This window comes from Rhipicephalus microplus, chromosome 5 (genome assembly GCF_043290135.1).
Source record: "Rhipicephalus microplus isolate Deutch F79 chromosome 5, USDA_Rmic, whole genome shotgun sequence".
Classification (NCBI taxonomy): domain Eukaryota; kingdom Metazoa; phylum Arthropoda; class Arachnida; order Ixodida; family Ixodidae; genus Rhipicephalus; species Rhipicephalus microplus.
In genome coordinates, this window is record NC_134704.1 from 199191965 (window position 1) to 199219058 (window position 27094).

At 45.7% G+C, this 27094-nt stretch overlaps 1 protein-coding gene and 1 long non-coding RNA gene across 4 annotated transcripts in view; one reads left to right on the forward strand and one right to left on the reverse strand.

The window, feature by feature from the left end:
• The window catches only part of wts (serine/threonine-protein kinase warts), a 264916-nt gene that overhangs the window by 215884 nt on the left and 21938 nt on the right, over positions 1–27094 (forward strand). The gene's annotated exons all lie outside the window — the stretch shown is intronic.
• LOC142818090 (uncharacterized) overlaps positions 23364–27094 on the reverse strand; it is a 31466-nt gene continuing 27735 nt past the window's right edge. The window contains exon 3 of one of the 2 annotated variants that reach the window (XR_012895553.1): positions 23364–23611. This is a non-coding gene — a long non-coding RNA (uncharacterized LOC142818090). Of the gene's footprint in view, positions 23612–24856; positions 25023–27094 lie in introns of those variants that run through there. The other variant, XR_012895554.1, reaches the window with a different exon arrangement.

Consider the following 27094-nt stretch of genomic DNA (forward strand, 5'->3'; position numbering starts at 1 on the left):
CATCATCATACCAGATTGACACACTTGCCAGTGCTGCCGGTTATGAGGTTGTGTGCTTGCCTCCTTACCACTGTGAGCTCAATCCAATAGAGCTCGTGTGGAGCCAGGTCAAAGGCTATGTCGCTTCAAAGAACACTGACTTCAAGATCGGTTCAGTCGAGAAGCTGTTGCTGGAAGGAATTGCGGGTGTGACCTCGCAGAACTGGTTCTGAGACTGCAATCACGTGATAAAGCTTGAGGATGAGACATGGTAGCGGGATGGCATTATAGACAGCCAAACAGAAAGTCTCATAATTTCGTTGGGCACAGATTCGAGTACTTCTGATGAGTCGTGCAGCTCTGACATGAGCGGAATTGATGAACTGCCATGAGCATCTCCATGTGTGCTTTTTCAAAGCTTCAACCAAAAGATTGCACGCGTGCCTAACCAGAAACTGTGATATTGCTTTTGAGGTCCATCAGTCACTGCTATTTAGTTACTTTTTATTGCTTATTGACTTCATTTTAATTTAATCTGCTGATCTCTCTATGTTTCGTTGCACTTCGTGTATGTTCTCGTTACATTGCCGTGGTGTGATAATAATTGTTCGGATATTGTGTGCCAAAACAAGGATGTATTTATGCGACGTGCCGTGCTGGAGGGTTGCACAAGTTGTGACCACCCGGTGTTGTTTAACATGCACTGAAACATAAGTACATGGGCGTCTGGCATTTCTGATCCATCGAAATGCGACAGGCTCAAACCTGTGCTTTTTGTGTAAGTGGCCGTGTACTGTGCACTGTACTGTCACAGTGGCTCTGACGTGATGATGTATCACAGCCTTGGACTTTTACATTATACGCTGCATCAGCGAAAACCACACTTCTTAGTTGAGGATTGAAGTGTTCAAAATTGTGTTCATTTTTCTGTGTGATCTCATGCCGGTAGTGCTTGATGCCTTGTTTCATTGCTGTCTCAATGAGACCTGAAAGTGTGATACTGCTTCTTGTCATTGTTTTGTTTTTCATTTACTCATTTCCTAATGTATTATACCATCTCATTCTTCGTTATCAATGTGTTCCTGCTTCTTACATATTTTGATTTGTTTATTATAAATGGTTCTTATGGCAAGCAATGCCAGCAACGAGTTATGATTATTCATAACTTCACAAGTTCTGTTCTGTTCCACAAGTGCAAAAATGTTATGTTGACATAGAGTTCCAGCAACGAGTTATGGTTATCATGTTCCGGTCACAAGTGCCAAATCTTATGTCGACATGGAGTGCAAGCAAAAGGTTACGGCTATCACGTTCTGTGCCACAAGTGCAAAATGTTATTTTAATAATAATTCATGGTGTTTAACATCCGGAAACCACTATATGATTATGAGAGACGTCGCAGTGCAGGACTCCGGAAATTTTGACCACCTAGGGTTCTTCAACGTGCCCCTAAATCTAAATACACGGGCCTCTAGAATTTTCCCGTATGGCTGTGATACAATAAAAGAGATGAACTGTTTTTATGCATACTTTATTTTTTTCTACCAATAACAATTCATATTATAGACAATACCTGTTACATACTGCATGCACAGGGATTGCAAAAAACAACAGTGGCCATCACACTACATGAAGGTGCTTGACGAGCGAAGCTCGATAAAAAAATCTGTATCAGTCTCTATTCAATTAAGAGTAAGCTCTCTTAAAATCTTCCAATTCAGTGGTATCATGGTACTTGCGTATTTTTGCTGCGGTGTGTGCTTGGAGACGTTCGTCATCTTGCATAGTTTGCATAGCTATTATATTTTCACGGTGTTATGACGTTGACGAAGGCAGCAGTCGGCCGGTAAACGGAAAGTCAGATTACAGCAATGCACACAGGCGCTGATAGCGGCGAGCACAGCATCGGCCGTGGAAAAGCTGCTCATTGTTGGGACGTGCCGTCTTTTATACATCACACATCGAAGTTTCCAGCCTTATCACTGGTGGCCGCGCAAGCTCTGAAATAAGCTTCACTGTTCGCGTCTTGCGCGCAATCTTAACAACAATCTACAACAATTGTGAGGCTTCTCGAACACTGAGGCACAGTCTGCGCCGATCATTGCTGACAGCCTTTGAGGGCGTAAACCGAATACAGCAAAACTGAAACAAGACAGGCCCGTGGCCAGATTGTGCCGCAACCGGCCTTCCATTTCGCCTGTACCAGGGCTCAATACCGTAAACGTTAACATTCGATCACGTGTGGCGCGTACCCGTATATACTGGGCTGAACATGGAACCTAAACTTCACTGTTATAAAGGCTGAATAATGCTGGGAAAACGTTCTGAACAACGGAAAATTTTATACCGTATTTATTCGCGTAATCCTCGCACTCGCATAATTCTCGCACCTCCCACATCACCCGAGAAAAATACGATTTTTTTTTCCCTCGAGTAATTATTGCACCCCCAAAAACTTCCGCAATAATGTCGTCTGCTCGTTCCAGCCACTGATGTTGATAGCGCGCGCTATCTGGCGCCATCTCTTAGGCATCAAGCGTACTATTGCACAGAAATTCAGTCCAAACTAAGCCAAAGTGGCCAGTGCGCATTGCCGAAGTTACCAGGCAGGATCTAGTAACTAGATCCTGCCAGGCAGGATCTAGTAACGTTGCGTGTTGCGGCGTGTTTTGTATGTTGTGTCGGCAATCTCGTCACGTTATGGGGCGATACTGAAGCCACACGGCTGCTTTAAATTGCAAGGGATAGATCATGCGCTAAACAATGGCAACAGGGTCGCCGGTAGGCCCTTCGGAGCCTACGAGTTTTGTGTTCGCTACTGGTGACAGCAGCTGAAGGCCACCAAGACGCGTTGGGCCTGCTGCGTGCCTTAAACTGGGATTGATGGTAAACTTTATTTCTTCAGAAGGAAACTGCAGACGATTCTGTTAAATAGCCATCAGCCAAATACTGACGTCCTACGCTTACTTTTTGAGGGCTCCTGTTGAGCGCCGACCGCTACGCCCGCAACGCCCACAAGCTTCGCATGTGCTATTCTAATTCTCGACTATTTGCTTCCACTTTTTGTGTCTCAAATAAATCTTGCCTTGTGTTTAACCTCTGCTTTTATTGTTGAAGTAAGCTCTAATTAGAACTTCTTAAAGGTTGCTGTAAGTTGCTGGTGTGAGAATCCCAATTTGTGGCCACTTCGTTCTCTTTTTCGCTCTCTGCGTTTTTGTCGAAAGTTTTCCGCGCGTAATTCTTGCACCCCCCAACTTTGCATCAGTTTTCTGGCGAAAAAAGTGCGAGGATTATGCGAGTAAATACGGTATGTACCAGTATATAAACAGCACAGTAACTAGCTGCATGTATGCACTCTCATCAAAGTTTAACTCTGACGTTCCCATTTTGCATGCATACATTTTGCTAAACACACTAGCGCAGCGAGCAAGCGAAAACTCAAACTGGAACCGAAATCGGCTGCAAGCTGCCGGACTACTTGCGTAGTAACACAAATGTGCGGAGGCCCCGCCTCCGTAGCCTTCGCTCCAATGTCAAGAAAAGCTGTCGCCGAGTATAGTTGACCAAGCAACACTGGGTGTTGGCTATACCAAAGACGCGGCTGCGTTCATATTTAGTGTAATTCGATGACGTCGCGATTCGGTTCATTCACGGGGCTTACTAGTGCGACGTTGCACCGCTGTTAATGCCGTGGTTATTCCGCAAAAGTAGTGATACCAACATGAGTCATCAACCTCATTATCATCAGCTTGACTACGCCAACTGCAGGGCGTAGTCAGGCTGATGCCTCTCCGATGGTTTGGCTATCAACCCGGTCTTGTGCTTTCTGCTGCCACATTATACCTGTAAACATTTTAATCTCATCGGCCCACTTAACTTTCTGTTTCTCCTTCGTGCGTTTGCCTTCTCTGGGAATCCAGCTAGTTACCCTTAATGACCAGCGGTTATCTTGCCTACGTGCTACATGCCCGGCCCATGTCTTTTTGTTCATCTTGATTTCAACTATGATACTCTTAACCCCGATTTGTTCCCTGACCCACTCTGCTCTCCTCTTTTCTCTTATGGTTACACCTATCATTTTCCTTTTCATCGCTCGCTGCATCGTCCTCTATTTAAGCTGAACCGTCATTGTAAGCCTCCAAATTTCTGCTTCGCAGGTAAGTACCAGTAAGATGCAGCTGTTATGTACCTTCCTTTTAGGGCTCAGTGGCAGATTTGCCCGCAGGGGCGCCTGCGCAAGTAGGCGTTTGGTGTGTAGCGACACCACGGACCCGAGCTAACGGGGGAGTTTCTACTCCCTCCCACGCCTAGCCGTGCGTGGCTTTGCCGTGTCCGGGGAAAAGGGGATCCTGGGGGTTGAGCCGACGCTGGGTGATTGGACCTTTAAGGCCCCCCGGCAGAGGCAACACACCCCTTTGGCCCCGGCTTCACGTAGACGGCACCCCTGGGCTGACCCACCCAGGGGAAATCGGCAGTCGCCTTTTCCTATCTCTCTCTTCCTACATCTTAGTCTTTTCTCGTCTTTAAATCTGTCCTGTCTTCTTCTCTCTTCCATTTACTTCCGATTTTTTCTGGTGGCAAGGGTTAACCTTGTGTAATTACTCAACCTTGAGTAGTTATATTTGGTTATAGTGGCAATGTACGGCTGGCGCCTGCAGCCTTATGCTATTAAGTGCTTCAGCGTCCCCTGGTTGGACTCCATGGTGGGTGGTCGCCATTGCTGCCGAAAAAAAGTACACTACTATGGGAACACCTGCATTTCCCCGTCTCCTAGATCGTCCTCCGCCTAAGAGGGGACGCACCGATGACATCTCAATTTTCAGCCAACCCAAACAATGCTTTCCCAAATTCCATGTTGTGCAGAGCAAAAACCCAACAAAACATGCCAGAGCCATATCACCATTTCTTGTTGCTAAATCTCTGACCGAGCTCTTTGGCCCAGGATACAAGGTTACAAAGATGGCTAGCGGAGACCTTCTCCTTGAGCTGCCTGAAAAACACCACTATGAAAAACTTGGCAGTCTGGTAGCATTTGGTAATATCCCAGTATCTGTTTCACCTCATAGATCGATGAACACCTCACGTGGAGTTGTTTCAGAAGCAGACCTTCTTGAAATGTCTGAACAGGAACTGCTTGAAGGGTGGAAAGAGCAAAATGTCACGGATGTGAAACGAATCGTCATCAGACGCGACAACAAAGAAATACCTACTAAACATTTAATACTCACTTTTGCATCTAGCACACTGCCTTCATCTATAGACACAGGCTACATCAAACTCTGTCCGTCCCTACATTCCCAATCCGAGACGGTGTTATAAATGTCAACGATTTGGTCATGGTTCGCAGAACTGCCGGGGTCAGGAAACTTGTGCAAGATGTGGTGGCCGCGGCCACCCATCTGATAACTGTGTTACCACGCCTCACTTCGTGAATTGTGACGGGGAACACGCCGCGTATTCGCGTTCGTGTCCTAACTGGAAGAAAGAAAAAGAAATCATCACTCTTAAAGTCAAAGAAAACATCACATTCAAAGAAGCAAGACGAAGAGTGTCGCCATTTTACGGCGCAACTTATGCTGATGCGGCGCGTCAGGGGGCAACGCCGCACCAGCCCTCGCCACCCCTTCGGCCTGCGCAGAGCGAGCCGTCGGCTGTGGCACCTGCCCCCAAGGCGGCTGTAGCCCAGGCAACACCGCCTACTCCCAAACAGAGACCGGAGACTCCAGAGTCCTCGGGTCTCAAGGCCTCCCCTCACCAGGCGAGGCCCAAAATTCGAACAAACAGCCCGCATCTGCGGGCATCCAGTGCCTCCGAGGAGGCAATGGATACATCGGCACCCTTGGTGCCGAAAGAGCGGCGTGGCCCCTTGGAGCGCGCCAAGAAAATAAAAAAGCAAATAACAGGGCCTGGTGATGGCCCTGTTAAGTGAACTCAAACTCCCCGTCTAAGCAGCCACTCGCTTTTCGTACACACAGCACTATTTCACATTCACCATGAACACTCAAATTATACAATGGAACGTCAGGGGCCTTCTCAGAAACCTTGACGACATCCAAGAACTCTTACATGAACACTCGCCAAAAGTGCTGTGTGTACAAGAAACACACCTTAATTTAAAACACACAAATTTTCTTCGTAAATATGTTATTTTCCGAAAAGACCGTGTTGATGCTATGACATCATCCGGAGGTGTTGCCATCATAGTGAATCAAGGAATAGCATGCACACACTTACAACTCCAAACACCCCTTGAGGCAGTGGCTGTTCGAGCGGTTCTTTTTGATAAACTGATCACAATCTGCAGTATTTACATTCCTCCTAGCTATCAGCTCCAAAAACGCGATTTACACTCTCTAATTGATGAACTTCCGGAGCCTTATGTTCTCCTTGGAGACTTTAATGCGCATAGCAGGTTATGGGGTGACTCTCGGTATGACGCGCGAGGTCGACTGATCGAACAGTTCCTTATCTCGTCGAGCGCGTGTCTCCTAAATCGAAAAGAACCAACCTATTATAACCTCGCTAATAACACCTACTCCTCCATAGACCTGAGCATAGTATCTCCATCTCTTGTGCCTCTACTCCAGTGGAAAGTCGTCAGTAATCTGTACGGAAGTGACCACTTCCCCGTAGTTTTGAGCACAACGACAGTAACTGAGTGTCCACCACGTGTTCCCAAGTGGCTCATAAACAGAGCCGACTGGGAACAGTTTCACACTATCGCTTGTCTAGGTTGGAACGACATCTGTACTTTGAACATTGATGTTGCTGTGAACTACTTCACAACGTTTTTGATTGATGCTGCAACAAAATGCATCCCACAAACAAATGGACACCTTGGAAAACGATGTGTGCCATGGTGGAATTCTGAATGCCGAAACGCGCACAAACAGCAAAACAGAGCTTGGAGGCTGCTTCGGAACTCACCGACAGCCGAAAATCTTGAAACCTTCAAGAAAATAAAGTCTCAAGGCAGGAGAACGCGTCGGCAGGCCAGAAGAGAAAGCTGGCAGAAGTTTTTATCAGGGGTTAATTCATACACACAGGAGGCTAAAGTCTGGAACATGGTCGGTAGGATAGCAGGAAAACAAGTATACACACTTCCACTCGTAAACACTCAGGGTGATACCTTGGAAGATCAAGCAAACTTCCTCGGTGCACACTTCGAACAGGTATCCAGCTCGTCCCACTATACTGACACTTTCCAAAAATACAGAACAAGAATAGAAAAGCAGAAACTCGAACACAAATCCACTAGATACGAGGCATATAACCAAGCTTTCAATCTAGCTGAGCTCCAAACATCTCTAAACTCCTGCAGTACTTCTGCCCCAGGTTCTGACCGTGTGATGTATGAAATGTTAAAAAACCTACCAAACGAAACCCGAAAAACCTTACTTTGTTTGTACAATGCTATTTGGTCTTCTGGCACTATTCCTACCTCCTGGAAAGAGGCTATTGTTATTCCCATTTTGAAAGAGGGCAAGGACCCTTCTTTACCCTCGAGTTATAGGCCTATAGCACTTACAAGCTGCTTGTGCAAAGTCTTCGAAAAAATGATAAACTGCCGACTTGTACATTTTCTTGAAACAAATAATTTGCTCGACCCATTTCAGTGCGGGTTTCGAGAAAGTAGATCCACCACAGACCACCTTATTCGTATCGAGGCACAGATCAGAGACCCGTTCGTCCATAAACAATATTTCCTCTCTGTGTTCCTCGATATCGAAAAGGCTTATGATACTTCATGGCGTTACGGAATTCTAAGAGACCTGTCCCACCTTGGTGTGCGCGGAAGAATGTTTCATATAATCGAAAGTTACCTGTCAAACCGGACATTCCGTGTCCGTCTGGGCAGTGTGCTCTCCCAAACATTTGTCCAGGAAACAGGCGTGCCACAAGGTGGTGTGCTTAGTTGCACACTTTTTATTATTAAAATGAATTCTTTGCACTTGTCCATTCCCCGCAATATGTTCTATTGTACATATGTCGACGACGTTCAGCTTGGCTTCAAGTCATGCAACTTGGCCATGTGTGAGCGACAGGTTCAGTTAGGTTTAAACAAGGTCTCCAAATGGGCAGAGGAAAACGAATTCCGACTGAACCCACTAAAGAGCACGTGTGTCTTGTTCTCCCGAAAGAGAGGCATGCACTCAGAACCTGACATTGAACTGAATGGTCAACGTCTGTCTGTCAATGTGGAGCATATATTCTTAGGATTAATCTTGGACAACAAGTTGACCTTCGTACCGCACATCAAGTATCTAAAAACAAAATGTTTAAAAGCCATGAATGTTTTAAAAGTGTTGTCACGTACTACGTGGGGTAGTGACAGGCAATGTCTCATGAATCTGTATCGAAGCCTCATTCGCATCCGCTTAGATTATGGGGCCATTGTTTATCAGTCTGCAACACAAAGTGCTTTGAAGATGCTGGACCCCGTGCACCATTTGGGCATCCGCCTTTCTACGGGTGCTTTTCGCACCAGCCCCGTAGAAAGCCTTTATGTTGAGTCGAATGAGTGGTCGCTTCATCTGCAGAGAACTTACATGTTCTTTGTTTATTTCCTTAAGGTGAAAGCAGATAAGAAGCACCCCTCATACTCCACTATTATTGATTTGTCGAGCTCCAGTCTGTTTCAAAACAGGCCTTCGATGAGGCAGCCCTTCTCAGTTCGCCTGAAAAGTCTAGCTGAGGAAACTCGAGTCTCACTTGAACATAGTTTAATGGCTCCTGTAGCATATCTGCCACCGTGGCAGTGGCAGACTATAGACTGTGATGTGTCTTTTCTTGAAGTTACAAAACATGCGCCTATTGCCCATATCCGAACATACTTCCTGGAACTTCAACACAAATACACACGTCCTGAGTTCTTTACAGAGGCCTCCAAGTCTAACTCCTCTGTGTCCTTCGCTGCTGTCGGCCCATCCTTTTCGGATGCTGGCCCTCTACATCCAGGCACAAGTATCTTCACAGCGGAAGCCTACGCGATACTTGTGGCGGCTAAACACATCAAGCAATTACGAATACAAAAAGTAGTAATTTATACAGACTCCCTCAGTGTAGTAACGGCTCTGCACACTCTTAAAAAACACAAAAACCCAGTCCTTGTCTCACTTTACTCCATTTTATGCACACTATACACACTCAAACAACATGTTGTAGTGTGCTGGGTGCCAGGGCACCGTGAGATTCAAGGCAACGTGAGGGCGGATCAGCTCGCTGCATCCGTCCATAAAAGCACTGCCTCTACACCCATATCAATCCCGGCCGTTGATCTTAAGCCGTCTCTCAAACGAAACCTCAGAGTATACTGGCAGAGCAAGTGGGATACACACACACAAAACAAACTACACGTTATTAAGCCACACCTTGGTCATTGGCTGCCTGTATCGAAATCGCGTCATACACAGGTAATACTAACGAGACTCAGGATAGGACACACATACACGACACACACACACCTTTTGTCCGGTGGCGATCCACCATTGTGTAACAGATGTGGTGAAGTATTGACAGTCCTTCACATTTTAATTGAGTGCAAACAATTGGACACTGTAAGAAAACAACACTTTCCATTACCCTACCGACAACATATACCTTTGCACCCTGCAATGTTCGTCGGTAGGGAACCGCTTTTTAGTCACAAATCATTGTTAGCGTTTTTTAAAGAAATTCATAGTTTTCACATCATATACCCGGGCATCCCGTAGCATGACCTCTCCAGAGAGGTTTTTGTTGCGGTGGTTACACAAGAAAGCACTTGCCTCACGGCCCTTGGATGCAAGGGTATGAACGTGTGAGGCACTTGTGCTAATGCCATACATATCCACCATCGTCTTTTATTATCACCAACTTTTGTCATCTATTCACACCGCACACACCTTTCACGACATGGTCATGATTTTATTACTTGTATGTTTTTACCCGCCTTACCGCGAGGAATTTTATGGCCCTTATACAGCCGCTTATCACAATCATTGTCCATGTTTTTAGTAAGATGAACTGGCGCTCTTTGGCCGTGAAATGGCCCTTGCGCCATAAAACATCAAACATCATCACCATCAGTGGCAGATTACCATTCATGATTTGAGAATACTTGCCAAATGTAATCCACCCCATCCTTATTCTTCTAATTATTTTACTCTCATGGTTCGGTTCCATGGTTACTACCTGTCCTAAGTTGACATACAATCGAACCCGGCTACAACGAACGCCGCTTCAACGAAATTCCCGCTACAACGAAAAAGTCACAGTTCCCTGTCAGCTGTTCATAGGAGTCAATGCATAAATATTGTCGCCACAACGAACACTTTTTCTTCTGCCGTCCCGCTTCAACGAAATTTCACGATGCGATTCCAGGTTCAGATATTTATTGCTGTACAATAAACCTAATTTTTAACATTTTGATGCATTTTAGAGCCTTAAAATACATTGACGAAGTGTAAAACAGTGACAAAAGCAGGGCAGTCTCATTGCCATCGCTATCGAGCAATAGCAGCGTCCATGCTTGCTAAACAGCGGTGGTTTTTGATGGGGCCAATGTGTGTTTTAGACTTTGTCTATGTATTTTCAGGTTCTGAAAATGCATCAAAATGTTAAACATTGTGTTTACTGTATAACCGCAGACCATTCAAAGCTGAAGCTCAGTTGCTTAGTTCATGGTTTCCTTCGCGCAGCTGCTAGGTGCCTCTGCGAAACGATGCCTTTTCCGATTCTAATGCTTATCATTTTGTTCATGCTTGACCAGTGTAGTAACTACAGAGCAGCTGTTTGCCCGCATTATCAACAAAATCAGCTAGCCACTAGTGATGGTTGATAAGAATGGCATAAAATAAGGCAAAAGTCACCGCTCCACGATACGCAGCTGTCATCTAGACGTTTTGACGGTGGACACCTGCTGGTGCTAACGTGTTAATGCAACTGTTTGGTTCGAAAGCGGTTGTAGTAATTTTTTTCAGCGTGCTTTTCACCATGCCGTTGCTATGCATGGGTGAGAATCACGTCGTGACGCTGCTGGGGTAGAATAAGAAGCAGCGGACACTTTTTGAATTTTGTGAATAAACACTCCTTTGTTTTGCTGGTTCAGATCGGCTATATTTTCTTGATTTCACTACAACAAAATTTTGGCTTCAACGAAATTTTTTCTGCGCCCCTTCAATTTCGTTGTAGCGGGGTTCGATTGTATTTCTTTACAACTTCCAGCATCTCTCCATCTATTGCAAAAAGCTGCTTTCTGCCAAGACTGTTGCACATTACTTTAGTTTTGTGCATATTAATTTTCAGAACTATCGGGCTCTTCTGCTTTTCGTGTCCAGTTCAGTAATCATGAGCTGTAATTAGCTCCTGAGTTACTCATCAAGGCAATGTCATCAGCAAATCCCAGGTTACTAAAATACTCTCCATTGACTCTTATTCCTAGCTCTTCCCAATCTAGGGCCCTGGAAACATCCTGCGAACACACAGTGAATAGCATTGGAAAGATAGTGTCTCCCTGCCTTACACCCTTCTTTATTGGGATTCTGATACTTTTGTTATGGAGAACTATGGTGGCTGTGGATCCACTGTAGATTTCTTCCAGTATGTTTATGTAGGGTTCTTTGCTACCTTGATTTCATAGTGCCTGCATTACTGCTGATGTCTCGACTGAGTCATATGCCTTGTCGTAATCATCGAAAGCTATGTATAGGGGTTGGTTGTATTGCGCACATTTTTCTATTACCTGATTAATAGTATGAATGTGGTGTAATATAGAGTAGCCTGTATGAAATTTTGCTTGGTACTTTGGTTGATACAGCTCTAATGTCACTTTAATTATATTAGCTATTATATTTCTTATAGTTTATACAGAATGGACAGTAAGTTGATCGGCTCATAATTTTTCAAGTCCTTGGCGTCTCCTTTGTTATGGATTAAGATGGTGTTGGCGTTCTTCCAAGATTCTCGTACCCTTCCCGTCAAGAGGCACTTTGTATATAAGGTGGCCAGTTTTTCTAACACAATTTATGTGCCATCTTTCAGGAGGTCCGTTGTTACCTTATCCTCATCAGCGGCTTTGCCTCTTTGCGTTCCTTCTGGGGCTTTTCTTACTTCCCCTGTCGTTTACTGGTAGGATGTCAAATTATCCTGGACTGTTATTGTGTCTCACAATATCATCCTGGTTCTTTTGATTTCTGTACAGCTCTTAATAGAACTCTTTGTCCACCTCGGCTATCCCATTCATATTGGTTACGACATTGCCTTCCTTGCTCCTTAATGCATACATGCGATTTTTGCCTATTCACAAGTTCGCTTTTGCAGTTTTTAGGCTTCTGCTGCTTTTTACAGCCTGCTCAATTCTCTCCATGTCTTACCATCTGACGTCGGCTACCTTACGTCTACCATATTTACTCGCATAATCTTCGCAGTTCTTTGGGTGGAAAATCGATGCAAAGTTGGGGGTGCGAGAATTACGAAGGGGAAAGCTTTCCACGAAAATGTACAGAGTGAAAAAGAAAACGAAGTGTGTGCGGCGAACAGGCCATTGTTGACGAAAGTGTGACCACCGAGTGGAAAAATGTGAAGCTGCTGGAGCACATCGCCGCATATGAACCACGTGACGTGTTCAATGCAGATGAAACTGCTCTATTTTGCAGAGCTCTGCCCGACAAGACGGTGACTTTCAAAGGGGACGCGTGCATTGGTGGCAAGAAGTGCAAGCAAAGGATAAGTGTGCTCTTTGCCGCCAATATGACTGGCACGGAGCGCTTGCCACTACTTGTCGTCGGGAAGGCGCTTAAGCCACGTTGTTTTAAGAACGTCAAAAGCCTTCCAGTCGAGTACACAGTGAACAGGAAGGCATGGATGACATCGGACATTTTTCGCGGCTGGCTGCAGCAGCTGGACCGGCACTTCACGTCGAAGGACTGCAAGATAATTATGGTTGTTGACAACTACAGTGCCCATAACTGTACAGTCGAACTGAAGAGCATCAAAGTAGTTTTCTTGCCGCCCAACACTACGTCTGCTCTTCAGCCGATGGACCAGGGTATCATTCACTACGTGAAGTCGAAGTACCGCAAGCATCTGCTAGAGCGAATGATCCTATGCTCAGAAGCTGGAAAGTTGTATCAAGTGGACTTACTCGGCGCAGTGCACATCATCGCCCACGTGTGGAAAAACACTCCGCCGCAAGTCATCGCCAATTGTTTTCGGCACAGCGGTTTTGTGAGGCCCGAGCATGCAGCAGTAGCTGACGATGGCATCGAGGAGGTGTCAGCCGAGTCCACCGACGATGACTGCCCGACTTTCGATGCTGTCCTTCCCACAGATGTGACCTTTCAGGACTACATCGCGATTGATCATGGTGTCGCCATAAGTGGTCTCCTGACCGATCAAGAGATTATTAATGATGTCACGGGCGCCCATGAAGACCACGATTCCGACGAAGAATCATGCGAGGAGATACAGCCGCGACCTCATCGCACCTCACAGGAAGTCTCGGAGGCGCTGCTAATATTAGAGGACGCTTGCCTGAACACTCCCGACAGCTTGCGTGCTGTTGGCCATTTGGAACAGTTAAGAAAAAGTGTGATGTCAGCCGGAATCTGCGCGAAAACGCGGACGACAATTACAAAATACTTCAACAAATAAAGGTATGCTTCTGCAGCTTGATTTTAAACGTTGTTTTCTCTGTTCATTCGTTAATTCGGCATTCGGTTAATTCAGACAGTTTTTCTGGTCCCGTGAAATCCGATTGATTGATTGATTGATATGTGGGGTTTAACGTCCCAAAACCACCATATGATTATAAGAGACGCCGTAGTGGAGGGCTCCGGAAATTTAGACCACCTGGGGTTCTTTAACGTGCACCCAAATCTGAGCACACGGGCCTCCTTCATTTCCGCCTCCATCGGAAATGCAGCCGCCGCAGCCGGGATTCGAACCCGCGACCTGCGGGCCCGTGAAATCCGAATTAGCGAGCTTTTACTGTATAGGCATTTATAGGCACCTATGGTATTTTAGGCACAAATGTGGAAAATAGGCATTTATGGGCACTATAAGAACACTATAGAATCTTTTCTTAACCTCTAATTTATGCCTATATATTAAAGTGGCACAATAGGAATGCAAGAAACAAAATGGGCATTTGCCTATAATGTGTCCTCTAATTATAACTAAGCAGGAATTGGTAATTCGAAATACCTATTAGCGTACCCGCAGAGGCGTCTGTGAGAGCAGGCGTTTGGTGCGTAGCGACACCACGAACCTGAGCTAACGGGACGGGGAAGTTTCAAGTCCCTCCTACAACTGGCCGTGCGTGGCTGAGCCGTGTCTGGGGAAAAGGGGATCCTGGGGGTGGAGCCGACGCTGGCTGATTGGACCTTTAAGGCCCCCTGGCAGAGGCAACACACCCCTTTGGCCCTGGCTTCACGTAGACGGCGCCCCTGGACTGACCCACCCTGGGGAAATCGGCAGTCGCCTTTTCCTGTCTCCCTCCACTACAACTTTGTCTTTATCTCTCCCTTTTAGTCTGTCCTGTCTACACTTCTCTCTTCTGTTTACTTCCAATTTTTCTGGCGGCAAGGGTTAACCCTGTGCAAATAGCCTACCTTGGTCTAGGCGCATGGGGTTATGACAGTGTTGTACGGCTGACGTCTGCAAGCTTTCAGCATCCGCAAACATGCAGCCTCCCCTTTTTGGGCTCCGTGGTGGGTGGCCGTCAATGCTGCTGAATAAAAGTAAGACCGGCATGCATAGAGCATTTCCTTACTTACTGATCGTACCGGCTTAAAGCGGATACGCACCGATGACCTCAATTTTTTCAACCAGCCAATAGAAACATTTCCTCACTTCCACGACATTCACTGTGAGAAAACTGGAAAGCAAGCCAGGACCGTATTTCCTTTCGTAGTTGCCAGGTGTCTTACCAAAACTCTCAGGGCTGGATTCAAGGTCACCAAAATGTCTAGTGGAGACCTCCTCCTCGAAATTTGGGACAAAGAGCAATTTGTAAAGCTAGATGGCCTCTCAACTTTCAGTGGCGTACCAATCACCGTAACAACACACAAATCCATGAACATAACTCGCGGAGTTGTATCTGATGCAGAGTTACTTGACCTGACCGAAACTGAACTTTTGGAGAAGTGGAAAAGCTAAAATGTGGCTAATGTACAGAGAATTATCATCAGAAGAGATAAGGAAACACCAACGGAACACCTAATACTCACGTTTGCTTCCAGTAAACTGCCGGAATCTATTCAAACAGGGTACACAAAGACCTCTCTCAGGCCGTACATACGAAACCGTCGTCGTTGCTTCCAATGCCAGAGGTGTGGCCATGGCTCTAAAAGCTGTCATGGTTGCCAGACTTGTGGACAATGTGGAGTCCTAGGTCATGTGTCTGAGAACTGCAAAGAGCAGCCACACTGTGTTAACTGTGACGGAAACCATGCTGCATATTTACGTTCCTGTCCATACTGGAAGAAATAAAAGGAGATAATAATGCTGAAGGTGCAAAAAGACAATTCTTTTAAGGAAGCAAGGAAAAAGGTCTCTCCATTCTATGGCCCAACATATGCTGATGTGGCGCATCAGGGGGCACCGCCGCATTAGCCTCCGTCACTCCTTCAGCCTGTGCATAGCGAGCTGGCGGTTGTGGTGCCTGCCCCCAAGGCGGCTGTAGTCCAGACTACTCCGCCTACTTGCGAACAGAGACCGGAGACTTCCAGGCTCTTCCGGTCTCAAGGCCTCGCCTCACTAGGCGAGGCTCAGAATTCTAACTACCAGTTCGCACGTGCGGGCATCCAGTGCCTCCGAGGAGGCAACGAATACGTCGGTACCCTTGGCGCCGAAAGAGCGGCGTGGCTCCTTGGAGCACGCCAAGAAAACAAAAAAAAGCAGATAACAGGGCCTGGTGACAGTTCTGTTACTTGAATTCAATCTCCTCACCTAAACAGTCGCTCGCTTTTCGTACACACAGCACTACTTTACTTTCACCATGAACACTCAAATTATACATTGGAACGTCAGGGGCCTTTTCAGAAACCTTGACGACGTCCAAGAACTTTTACACGAACACTCACCAAAAGTGCTGTGTGTACAAGAAACACACCTTAATTCAAAACACACTAACTTCCTTCGTAAATACGTTATTTTTCGAAAGGACCGTGATGATGCCATGACATCATCTGGATGTGTTGCCGTTATCATGAATCAAGGGATTACATGCACACACTTACAACTCCAAACGTCCCATGAGGCAATGGCTGTTCGAGCTGTTCTTTTTGATAAACTGATCACAATTTGTACTCTTTACGTACCTCCGAGCTATAACCTACAAAAACATGACTTCCAGTCCTTAATAGACGAACTTCCGGAGCCTTACGTTCTCCTTGGAAACTTAAATGCGCATAGCAGGCTATGGGGTGACTCACGCTGCGACGTGCGAGGTCGACTGATTGAACAGTTTCTTCTCTCGTCGAGTGCATGTTTTATAAATCTAAAAGAACCATCCTATTATAATCTCTCTGATAATACCTACTCAGCCATAGACCTAAGCATATCTCTGTCTCTTGTGCCTCTATTCCAGTGGAAAGTCATCAGTAATCCGTACGGAAGTGACCACTTCCCCGTAGTATTGAGCACAACTAGGGCAACTGAGTTTCCACCAGGGGTTCCCGAATGGCTCATAAACAGAGCCGACTTGGAACATTTTTATACCATTGCTCGTTTAGGTTGGAGTGACATATGTACTTTGAGCGTTGATGATGCTGTCAACTAGCGTTTTTTGATTGATGCTGCAACAAAGTGCATCCCACAAACAAATGGACACCCTGGAAAACAGCGTGTGCCGCGGTTGAACTCTGAGGGCTGAAGTGCACTCAAGCAGCAAAACAGAGCATAGGTCACAGGTCCCGTTAATTAGGGAGACGATCGCCGGGCTAGTTCCAAGGACTGAAATATCGGCCCCCCGAACCGCACCACGAAAGCGTGGACAATTTAGAAGTGGTCCTTTTTGGCGCGCCAGCGGACGCCGGCTGTGGCCCAAAGAACAAGTCAGAGTCGAGAGTTGATAAACAAAACAAAGTTATATTCTCAATAATGGCAGATCAAAAACAATGCACAAGTATGCACACTCCACTATAGTTGAGTACAATATGTCACCAATCAAACAATGTACTACACAGTACTGTCAGCCACACTCGAAACAACGGACACAGACAACAATACGCACTACAATGCAGTCGCATGCATTGAACAACCAAGACACTTAAAGACTAAAGAGATAGAAAACTTATTCAGTCCAAAGTTCTTGAAACAAAAGTCTGGATGATACTCTTCCGAGAATCACTCACTCAAAGTCCAGCGTTGTTGTCGTTCCGCTGCCCCCGAAGTTTCTCTTCCAGGAAACCTCGAGTCTTCACTTGGCCGCTCTCCAAGCTTCAAACTTCTTCGCCGGAAACACGTCAGCTTCACACTCGCAGCTGTTGCCACGCGTCTTCGCTCGATAGCGGTAGACACACACTCTTGCCTGTAGCTGGAGTCGTCACCCCTCAGGTTGAAATCCTCTTCTTCTCCTGCTTTGTCTCTACGGACAAAACCTTCGCCGACTACACGGCGGAATACCCTACGCGCTCTGGCGCTAACTTCCGTCTTCTCCTGATCTCCCATCTCGGCTGCTCGATTAAATACCGTCCGCGCGAGATTCCAGAAAGTTCTCATCATTTCGTCGGCGCGATACGCAGCGAAGGCTGGGGGAAAGAGCGAGACGATACGGGGGTCGTCCGCGACGGATGACTCAACCCGGCATCACCACACCCCTTTCCATCGAGAAATTTCGAGGGCTTGCTCGGCCGCCGATGTAAGGTGAGGAGGTTCGTCGGCGAACCTACGCTTCCGAGAGGAGAGGGACGCGTGCCCGGGGGGGGGGGGGGGGAGTCTTTCGATGTTTGTTTTCGTCTTTTTTTTTTTTTATCGTTGACCTCACGACGTCACTCCGGCGTTTCGTCGCGAGAATTTGGCGGCGCACCCGTTTTTGAGCGCTCGTTTTGTGACACTGCCCCCCACTTTAAGAATATTATCTCATAATATTCAAAACCACACAAACGAGCGCGAACAGTCCCCACACTCTCAGAGACTGTAATATAGTCCGTCGCTCATGACACGTCACATTCACAATAGATCACTCAATACAATTGTACATTGTAATTCAATCTCACAACACACGAAATATAACCACAGGTACATGAGTACAACACTCCATCACATATTCCAAACAATACAAAGGTACAAAGTTCTCTAATTACAACAATTGTACAATACTATACTCACAGCACAAACACTTCGACATTTGTGACACAGGATAACACAATAACAACACAGCCAAACGCATTCTGATTTGACCTCAGCACCTATCCTACGTACTTCGAGCTGCGCTTGCGCCCTTTCTTGCGGTGCTCGCTCGATCTCTTCTTGTTTTTCCTCGTTTTGTTCCGGCGAGCCCTTTCCAACGACGGTATCTGAGGCGGCGTCTCAGCCATCGTTGTCCCTTCCGTCACTGTTGACGGGTGATAACGTTCAACTGATCCTGTTCGGTCATTCACCCGCTTGTTCATGTCACGACATTGTGCCTGGCTGGCCGACTCCGTCATCTTTACATTGTCGGTCAGTTTAGGTCGTGCCGACGTTAGTGAAGCCTGTGAACTCATTCAATCTGATGATGTTCTCATTCACTGTCTCTTGCGCCCAGGCTTCACCTTGGGCTCGAGTGAAATCCTTCACAGGATTGTTCTCCGCTGAATCTCGCGGTCCCTGTGTCAGCGGAAGCTCCATCTTCGGGTCTCTCCCCAAATATTCTGGATCATTCGGCCCTCGCGCCCGTCGATGTTTCCGCTGATGAGGTCGTACAGCGGGGTCGTCATGCATAGAGCAGTAACCTTCCCGCTGAAGTAAGGGGTTTCAACCTCAATCTCTGCTTCGGGAAGCATCCGAACCGTACTGTCAATTAGGCAAACTGGTTTCGTTTTGCCTGTTAACTCACTTTCCCGTACCAAATTTCTCCGCACGATAACTGTGGAGCTACCGGTGTCTCTTAACACCGTTATCTTCTTGCCCGCAACTTTTCCAGGCAGCGTTGGCATTCCCTTCGTAACACCGGTCGGCTGTTTTGTCATTACAGCACCCACAATAGGAAGTTTCTCCCCATTTTTCAACTCTGCGAATCCGTTGGTGACGGCATCACCATTGGATTTTGGTGCTGCTAGCACACAGGATACCTGGTGAGTTTGACTCACTCCGTTACGACATGCGTCTGCTTTGTGCCCAGTCTGACCACACTTGAAACATTTTAATACCGTAGGGCTCGTAAAGTTAGTACGGCAGTTGTTCGCGCGATGACCCACTCGGTTACACAGAAAACATCGCGGAATGCTCTCCGGTGCACGCTTCTTTTCTTCGGGAGCCGATTTCTTCGAATCTTCGAGACACTCCTTCTTGACCTTGGCCAAATTAGTGCCACCTTGCGCTTCCAAGAATTGATCAGCCAATTCAAGCATGTCTTCAAGTGACTTTGCTCTCCTCTCTTTCAAGTACAGAGACAGGTTTGGGTGGCAACTAGTAAGAAATTGTTCTCTAATTAGGAGCTCTCTAAGCTCATCGTACTCCTGCGCTGTCTTTGAAAGTTCAGTCCATCTGTCGAAATAATGGCAAAGTCGGGCGGCATACTGCGTAGCCGTCTCACCATCAGCTGGCTTTCCTGTCCGAAATCTGTCCCGAAATCCTTCCACAGTAAATCTAAATCGCTTCAGCAAAGCAGCTTTCACCTTTGCATAGTTGGCTGCATCGTCGGCGTCAGCCTACCGTACACACTGAGCGCTTCACCACTCAAGCAGGTACTCAAAGCAGTTGCCCATTGATGTTCCAGCCAATTTTGGCTCCGTGCAATCGTCTCAAATCTGTGAAGGTACGCGTCAAGGTCGTCCTTCCTTTCACCAAACGCTATGAGCAGCTTGCTTGGGTTCAAGCGGAAGCCATGATCTTCCCGTTCGCTGCTTTCAACTCTAGCTTGGACGGTAAGTTCACTTCGCTGTTGCAAACGGAGCCGCTCGAGTGCCATCTCGTGCTGCCGCTGCCATTCCCTTTCCTCTCTTCTTTCAGCTGTCGCTCCTTTGCCTCTCTTTCTTCCTTCAGCGGTCGCTCCTTTGCTTCTCTTTCTTCTCTCGCCCTTTCAGCTGCCAACTTTTCTCTCTCCAGCTCCAACTTCAATTGCTGCTCTCTTTCTTCCTCCAGCTGTCGCTCTTTTGCCTCTCTTTCTTCTTTCAGCTGTCGCTCCTTTGCTTCTCTCTCTTCTTTCAGCTGTCGCTCCTTTGCTTCTCTCTCTTTCCTCGCCCTTTCAGCTGCCAACCTCTCTCGTTCCAACTCAGCTGCTTTTTTTTGCCTTGGCTCTCTCTTTTTCTTCTTTTTTCTTCTGGGTGACCCACTTCCGTAGTTCGACGCCAGAAAGACCCATCTTCTCACCAAGAGCGACTAACTTTTTGAGATCCATTGCGTCTCGCAAATAAAACCTTGCCGCGTGCAAAAAGTATCTGCCTAAATCAGTCTATCGGAACACTCTCCTGCACTCGTTAACGAGAACACTGAGCAACACACAAAATTGTTCCGATAGCACTATCAACAACTCGAGGCTCTTCCTCACTACTTTGGACACACTGTGCACCAAAAGGTCCTCGTCGCGGACGCCAGATTAATTGTCACACTGGTCCCGTTAATTAGGGAGGCGATCGCCGGGCTAGTTCCAAGGACTGAAATATCGGCCCCCCGAACCGCACCACGAAAGCGTGGACAATTTAGAAGTGGTCCTTTTTGGCGCGCCAGCGGACGCCGGCTGTGGCCCAAAGAACAAGTCAGAGGCGAGAGTTGATGAACAAACAAAATTATATTCTCAATAATGGCAGATCGAAAACAATGCACAAGAATGCACACTCCACAATAGTTGCATACAATATGTCACCAATCTAACAACATACTACACAGTACAATCAGCCACACTCGAAACAACGGACCCAGACAACAATACGCACTACAATGCAGTCGCATGCATTGAACAACCAAGACACTTAAAGACTAAAGAGATAGGAAACCTATTCAGTCCAAAGTTCTTGGAACAAAAGCCTGGATGATACTCTTTCGAGAATCACTCACTCAAAGTCCAGTGTTGTTGTCGTTCCGCTGCCCTCCGATGTTTCTCTTCCAGGAAACCTCGCTGAAGTTTCTCTTCCAGGAAACCTCACGTCTTCACTTGGCCACTCTCCAAGCTTCAAACTTCTTTGCCGGAAACACGTCGGCTTCACACACGCAGCTGTTGCCACGCGTCTTCGCTCGATAGCGGTAAACACACACTCTTGCCTGCAGCTCGAGTCGTCACCCCTCAGGTGGAAATCATCTTCTTCTCCTGCTTTGTCTCTACGGACAAAACCTTCGCCGACTACACGGCGGAATACCCTACGCGCTCTGGCGCTAACTTCCGTCTTCTCCTGATCTCTCACCTCGGCTGCTCGATTAAATACCCTCCACGCGAGATTCCAGAAGGTTCTCGTCATTTTGTCGGCGCGATACGCAGCGAAGGTTGGGGAGAGGGCGAGACGGTTCGAATGCTGGCCGCGACAGATGACTCAACCCGGCTCCAACCCCTTTCCATCTAGAAAGTTCGGGTGCTTGCTCGGCCGCCGTTGTGGGGTGAGGAGGTTCGTCGGCATCTAGAAAGTTCGAGTGCTTGCTCGGCCGCGGTTGTGGGGTGAGGAGGTCGTTGACCTCGCGGCGTCACTCCGGCGTTTCATCGCGAAGAGTTGGCGGCGCGCTCTTTTTGAGCGCTCGTTCTGTGACAATGTCTCAACGGCTTCTATTTTTCCCTTCGAAGTGGGCCATAATCAGTGTCAGTGGTTTCTGTGTGCATCAAGGGGGAGAGCCAGGCGGAATCTTGAGGACATCAGTCGCCAGCGAATGCCATCGAGTCATAGGGACACTACAAACGTCATCTTCGTTTATCAGTGTTCCGGTCTGACCACCTTCATCTTCTCGGTTTACGATAGTTTTGTGCAAAATAGTAACAGAGTGTCATTTGAAGTCTCTCAGCTAAAGTAGAAATGTGACTACACCGAACTACATAGTGCTTTTTTTTTGGTGCTACATTGCTGGGGCATCAAGTTGCATGTGACATCTGTTTGAAGAGTTAGCATTGTGTGCATGGCTTCATGGCTGGGTTTACCGTAGTTGTGCTTTTTTTCCTTAGCAATGCCGGCAGGCCCCTCTGATGCATTTTCACCTTTGAGGAGATCGTGCATTGTCATCTGCTCACTTAACGAAGGCTTTGCCATCCTTGGCTTGCCTTCGTTAGTGGGCTTTTCTTTTTATTTTAAAGAATGTTCGCTGAGCTGAATTGTTCTTTTTGATGCCATTTTTTATACTGTTGGTGTGTTCGTGATAGCACTAATCTTTGTGCCTCTTGCAGTGTTGGCTCTAGCCACAACAAAAAAGTATCTCGAAGTGGTTGTTGTAGGTGGCCACAGTGTGCCGAAGTAGCCCGCTCCTTTGGTCTTACAGCTTGAATACTGCTCTGCGGCAGTCATGAGTTTGTCTTCGACTGCTTGGTGAATGGCAGCCGTTAGGGGGGGGGGGGGGGCCGACAAAAAAAACGAGGCACTTAAAAAGCTTTTTTTGCAGCAATTTGTGTGTTAAATGCAAGGCTAAACATGCACACAGTATACACATTTCTATAATCTCTTTTGTGTATGATATATTTGCGACATTTGTATGTTTCACCACTCAAGTGTTACTAAGGACATGTTGGCTGCAATTTCTCTAGTTTGTTTCAGTTATCATTCTGAGCCTGTTCTAGTCCAGTGCTTAGACAAAGGCATTTTCCAAGGATCTTCAGTTTACCCCATCCTGTGTAAGCCGATTCAATTTTATCCCTGCAAAATTCTTAATTTCCTCACTTCATCTAACTCTCAGCCTTCTCTGACAGCATTTTCCAACCCTTGGTACCGATTCTTCAGCAGAAAACATCACCAGTCTCATCACCTTAACCCAACTAAAAATATCACTTTAATTGCTTCAGCTGCTCGGTGGTTTTTGTAATGAGCAAACCTGTAGCACACAAGGTATTCAAACATTTGATGTACTGTAATCTAGCTGTTTTATACGAAAAATCAAAAAGCCCGACTTTCGCAAAGGAGTGTAGACTATGCCAACCTCCGATTCTAGACATCATGGTGCCATAAAAGCACTATTGATTTGGCTGCTGATATGAGTTGCACTCCCTTTTTGTTTTGCTTACATACATCGTCTTCAAGGGCACAGCTTAGTAAATAAATGTATTCATTACCAACAATTGTAAAAATGTTCGAACAGCAACGTTTGCAGTTGTGAACTGTTACAAAGACATGGCTACTGCCAACATGATATGTTATACCTCCACTGAATTGACACATTGAAATGTATACGTGCTTTTAGTGACTGGAAGCCAAAGAATGGGTGAAATAGACATATAAAATATAATTTATTGACTTGTGCTTCAACTTTTAAGTTGGTTGAAACAATGTTGTCTGCTGGCCTCGGGAAATCTCTGCTGCATATTGCATCCAGCCTTCAAAACCTGGAACAAAAAAGATTGAAAGCCTTTTCAGCCAGTTGGAATAAAAAAAAAAATCACAGAAAGCCAAAACATGCAGGCTTCCAAAACTCGCTATACAAGAGCTATTAGCTGAATTATGCCCGAGATTATAAACTGCCGACTTGTGCTTTCCCTTGAAACAAATAATTTGCTCGACCAATTCCATTGTGTGTTTCAAGAGGGTAGGTCCACCACCGACCACCTTGTTTGTATCGAGGCACAGATCTGAGATGCTTTCGTCCACAAGTAATACTTCCTCTCTGTGTTCCTCAACATCAAAAAAGCATATGATACAACATGGTGCTTTGGAATATTAAAAGACCTGTCCCACCTTGGCATGCATGGCAGAATGTTTACTATAATTGTAAGTTACTTGCCAAACCGGAAATTTTATGTTCGAGGGGGCAGCGTTCTTTCTCAAACATTTGTCCAAAAAACAGGCGTGCCACAAGCTAGTGTACTTAGTTGCACAGTTTTTATTATCAAATTGAATTATTTGCGCTTGTTAATTTCTCGCAATATGTTTTATTATCCTTATGTTGACGACGTCCAGCTTGGTTTTAAGTCTTGTAATCTGGCCATGTGTGAGCGGCAGGTTCAGCTTGGTTTGAACGAAGTCTCCAATTGGGCTGAAGAAAACGGGTTCCGACTGAATGCACAGAAAAGCACATGTGTCTTGTTCCCCGGAAAGAGAGGCATTCATTCTGAACCCGATATTGAACTGCATGGGCAACGGCTTTCCGTTAATACCGAACACAAATTTTTAGGCCTAATCTTGGACACCTAGCTAACCTTCATACCACACATCAAATATTTAAAAAACAAGTGCATAAAAGCTATGAACGTTCTAAAAGTATTGTCACGCACTACGTGGGGAAGTGACAAGAAGTGTTTAATGAATTTGTATAAAAGCCTCATACGTACCCGCCTAGACTATGGGGCAACAGCAGATCAGTCTGCGACACCTACTGCCTTTAAAATGCTTGACCCTGTTCATCATCTAGGCATCCGTATCTCTACGGCTGCTTTTTGTACTAGCCCCGTGGAAAGCCTGTATGTGGAATCGAACGAATGGTCGCTACACCTACAGAGATGTTACATGTCTTTTAACTATCATCTCAATGTAAATGCAGACAAGGATCACCCATCGCATTCTACATTTATTGACATGTCAAGCCTTGCTGTGTGTGAGAAACGGCCTTCTATGAGACAGCTCTACTCACTCTGTGTGAGGGGCCTAGCGAAGGAAACTGGTGTGCCACTTGAACACCGCTTGATGGTTCCCGCAGTATGGCTGCCACCGTGGCAACGGCAGGTGATAGATTGCCACATGTCTTTCTTGGAGGTTACGAAGCAGGCACCAATCGCACATATCCAGACATACTTCCTAGAACTACAACAGAAATACACATGTGCTGAGTTCTTTATGGATGCCTCAAAGTCTGACACTTCTATCTCGTACGCAGCCGTCGGCCTATCTTTTTCGAGAGCCGGCGTTCTGCACTCTGATTCAAGCATTTTCACCGGCGAAGCTTATGCGATACTTGCGGCTGTCACACATTAAACAAATAAAACTACAAAGGAAATAATATATACAGATTCACTAAGTGTAGTAAAAGCTCTGAAAACTCTCAAAAAGCACAAAAACCTTGTCCTTGTCTCACTTTATTCGCTCTTATGCGCAGTCTACTCATCTAAGTAGCATGTTGTAGTCTGCTGGTTGCCAGGACACCGCGAAATTCAAGGCAACGTTCTGGTGGCCCCTGCTAGCTGGATCCGCCAACAAAACCGCTTCTAATACATCGATACCAGTTCTTGCACTCGACTTGGAAGCTTTTCTAAAACGAAGGCTCAGGGGCTATTGGTAGAGCAGATGGGACACACACACACAGGTAATTCAACTCAATTTCATTTCATCCCAAGGATGAGGGCAGGCTCGGGAGAAAAGTGATGTTTTGTCACTTGAGGAGAACCCGAGCCTCCCTAATACATGGCAAGCAACGTGGACATAGGTGAAGAAACATAGGCCATGAGCATATAGGCAATGAACATAGGCCATGAGATGTTTGGGGCAGTACAAGTCGGAAAGTGCACGTACAGTAATGCTATGTACAGAGACTAATATGCGTAAGTAGTTTCTTTCGGCTCAAATTCCGAAGTACAATGCAAAATATGACAGAATACAAAATACTATATATATGACAACAATGCTATGCATAGAAATTGCGTGTACACACATACACATAAATATACACATATATATGTAGACACACATACACACACACACACATATATATATATATATATATATATATATATACACACACACACATATATAAATATATATAGACAGTTCCATGAATGCCTGGACCATCATTTTCTCGATTTTCACGATAAAAGCACTTCCCTAACGTCACGTGCACTGCATTTCTCAAGGATTATTTTTTCCTCCAGTAATTTATTTAATAACAAAGAAACACTAAAACACAACATTTGTCGCCCAAAATTTGTTCTACAGAATGAAGGTTCCAGTGTTGTTGGTGACGAGTAGGGTACGGAATAGCATGCATTTCCAGTACAAAGATATCTCAGAAGGCACGATTTTTATGAAAAAGAGATTGCTTATATCTTATTGCTAGGGAATACTTGTAAAGTTTGTGAATTGGGACAATATTATAGCGCAGAAACAGTTCATCAGTGTGTGCATAGTAGTCGGCATTTGCTATAGACCTGATCGCTTTTTTTGTAGTCTGTATATTTTACTTATGTTGGTTGCTGTCGAACTTGCCCATACCAAAAGACAATAATTTACACGAGACAAAAACAAGCTGTTATAAAGTGTTAGTTTAACAGAAACTGAAACTAATAAATAACGCATTCGTGCAAGTATGCCCACACATATTGATAGGTTGGTAATTAGATTATTAATCTGAGGATCCCACGACATTGTGCAATTAAAAAGTACTCCTAAAGTTTTAACGGTTTCTACAATTTCAACTGTTGCGCTACCTATACGTAATCTATTGTCTAAGGAAATCTGTCTCCGCGAATGAAAAACTACAGCTTTTGTTTTTGTTGCATTAATGAGTAATGAATTTCGTTCACTCCATGTGTTTAAGCTTTCTAACGTAGTGTTTATAAGTGTGGTCATGGCAGTCATGTCGTTACCTGTAAAGAAAATGCTGGTGTCATCCGCATGTATTATGTATTTAGGTTTGTCACTGACCTTGACAATGTCATTTATGTATAGGTTAAAAAGCAGCGGTCCTGTAATGCTACCTTGCGGAACCCCTATGGTTATTGCCTGGAGAGAAGAAAATTAATCCTTAATTTTTACACATTGTGAGCGGTACTTAAAGTAAGATTTCAAAAGGGAAAGTGGAATGCCGCGAACACCATATATTTCTAATTTTCAAATAAAGTATGATGACAGAGACGGTCGAAAGCCTTAGAAAAATCTATGAA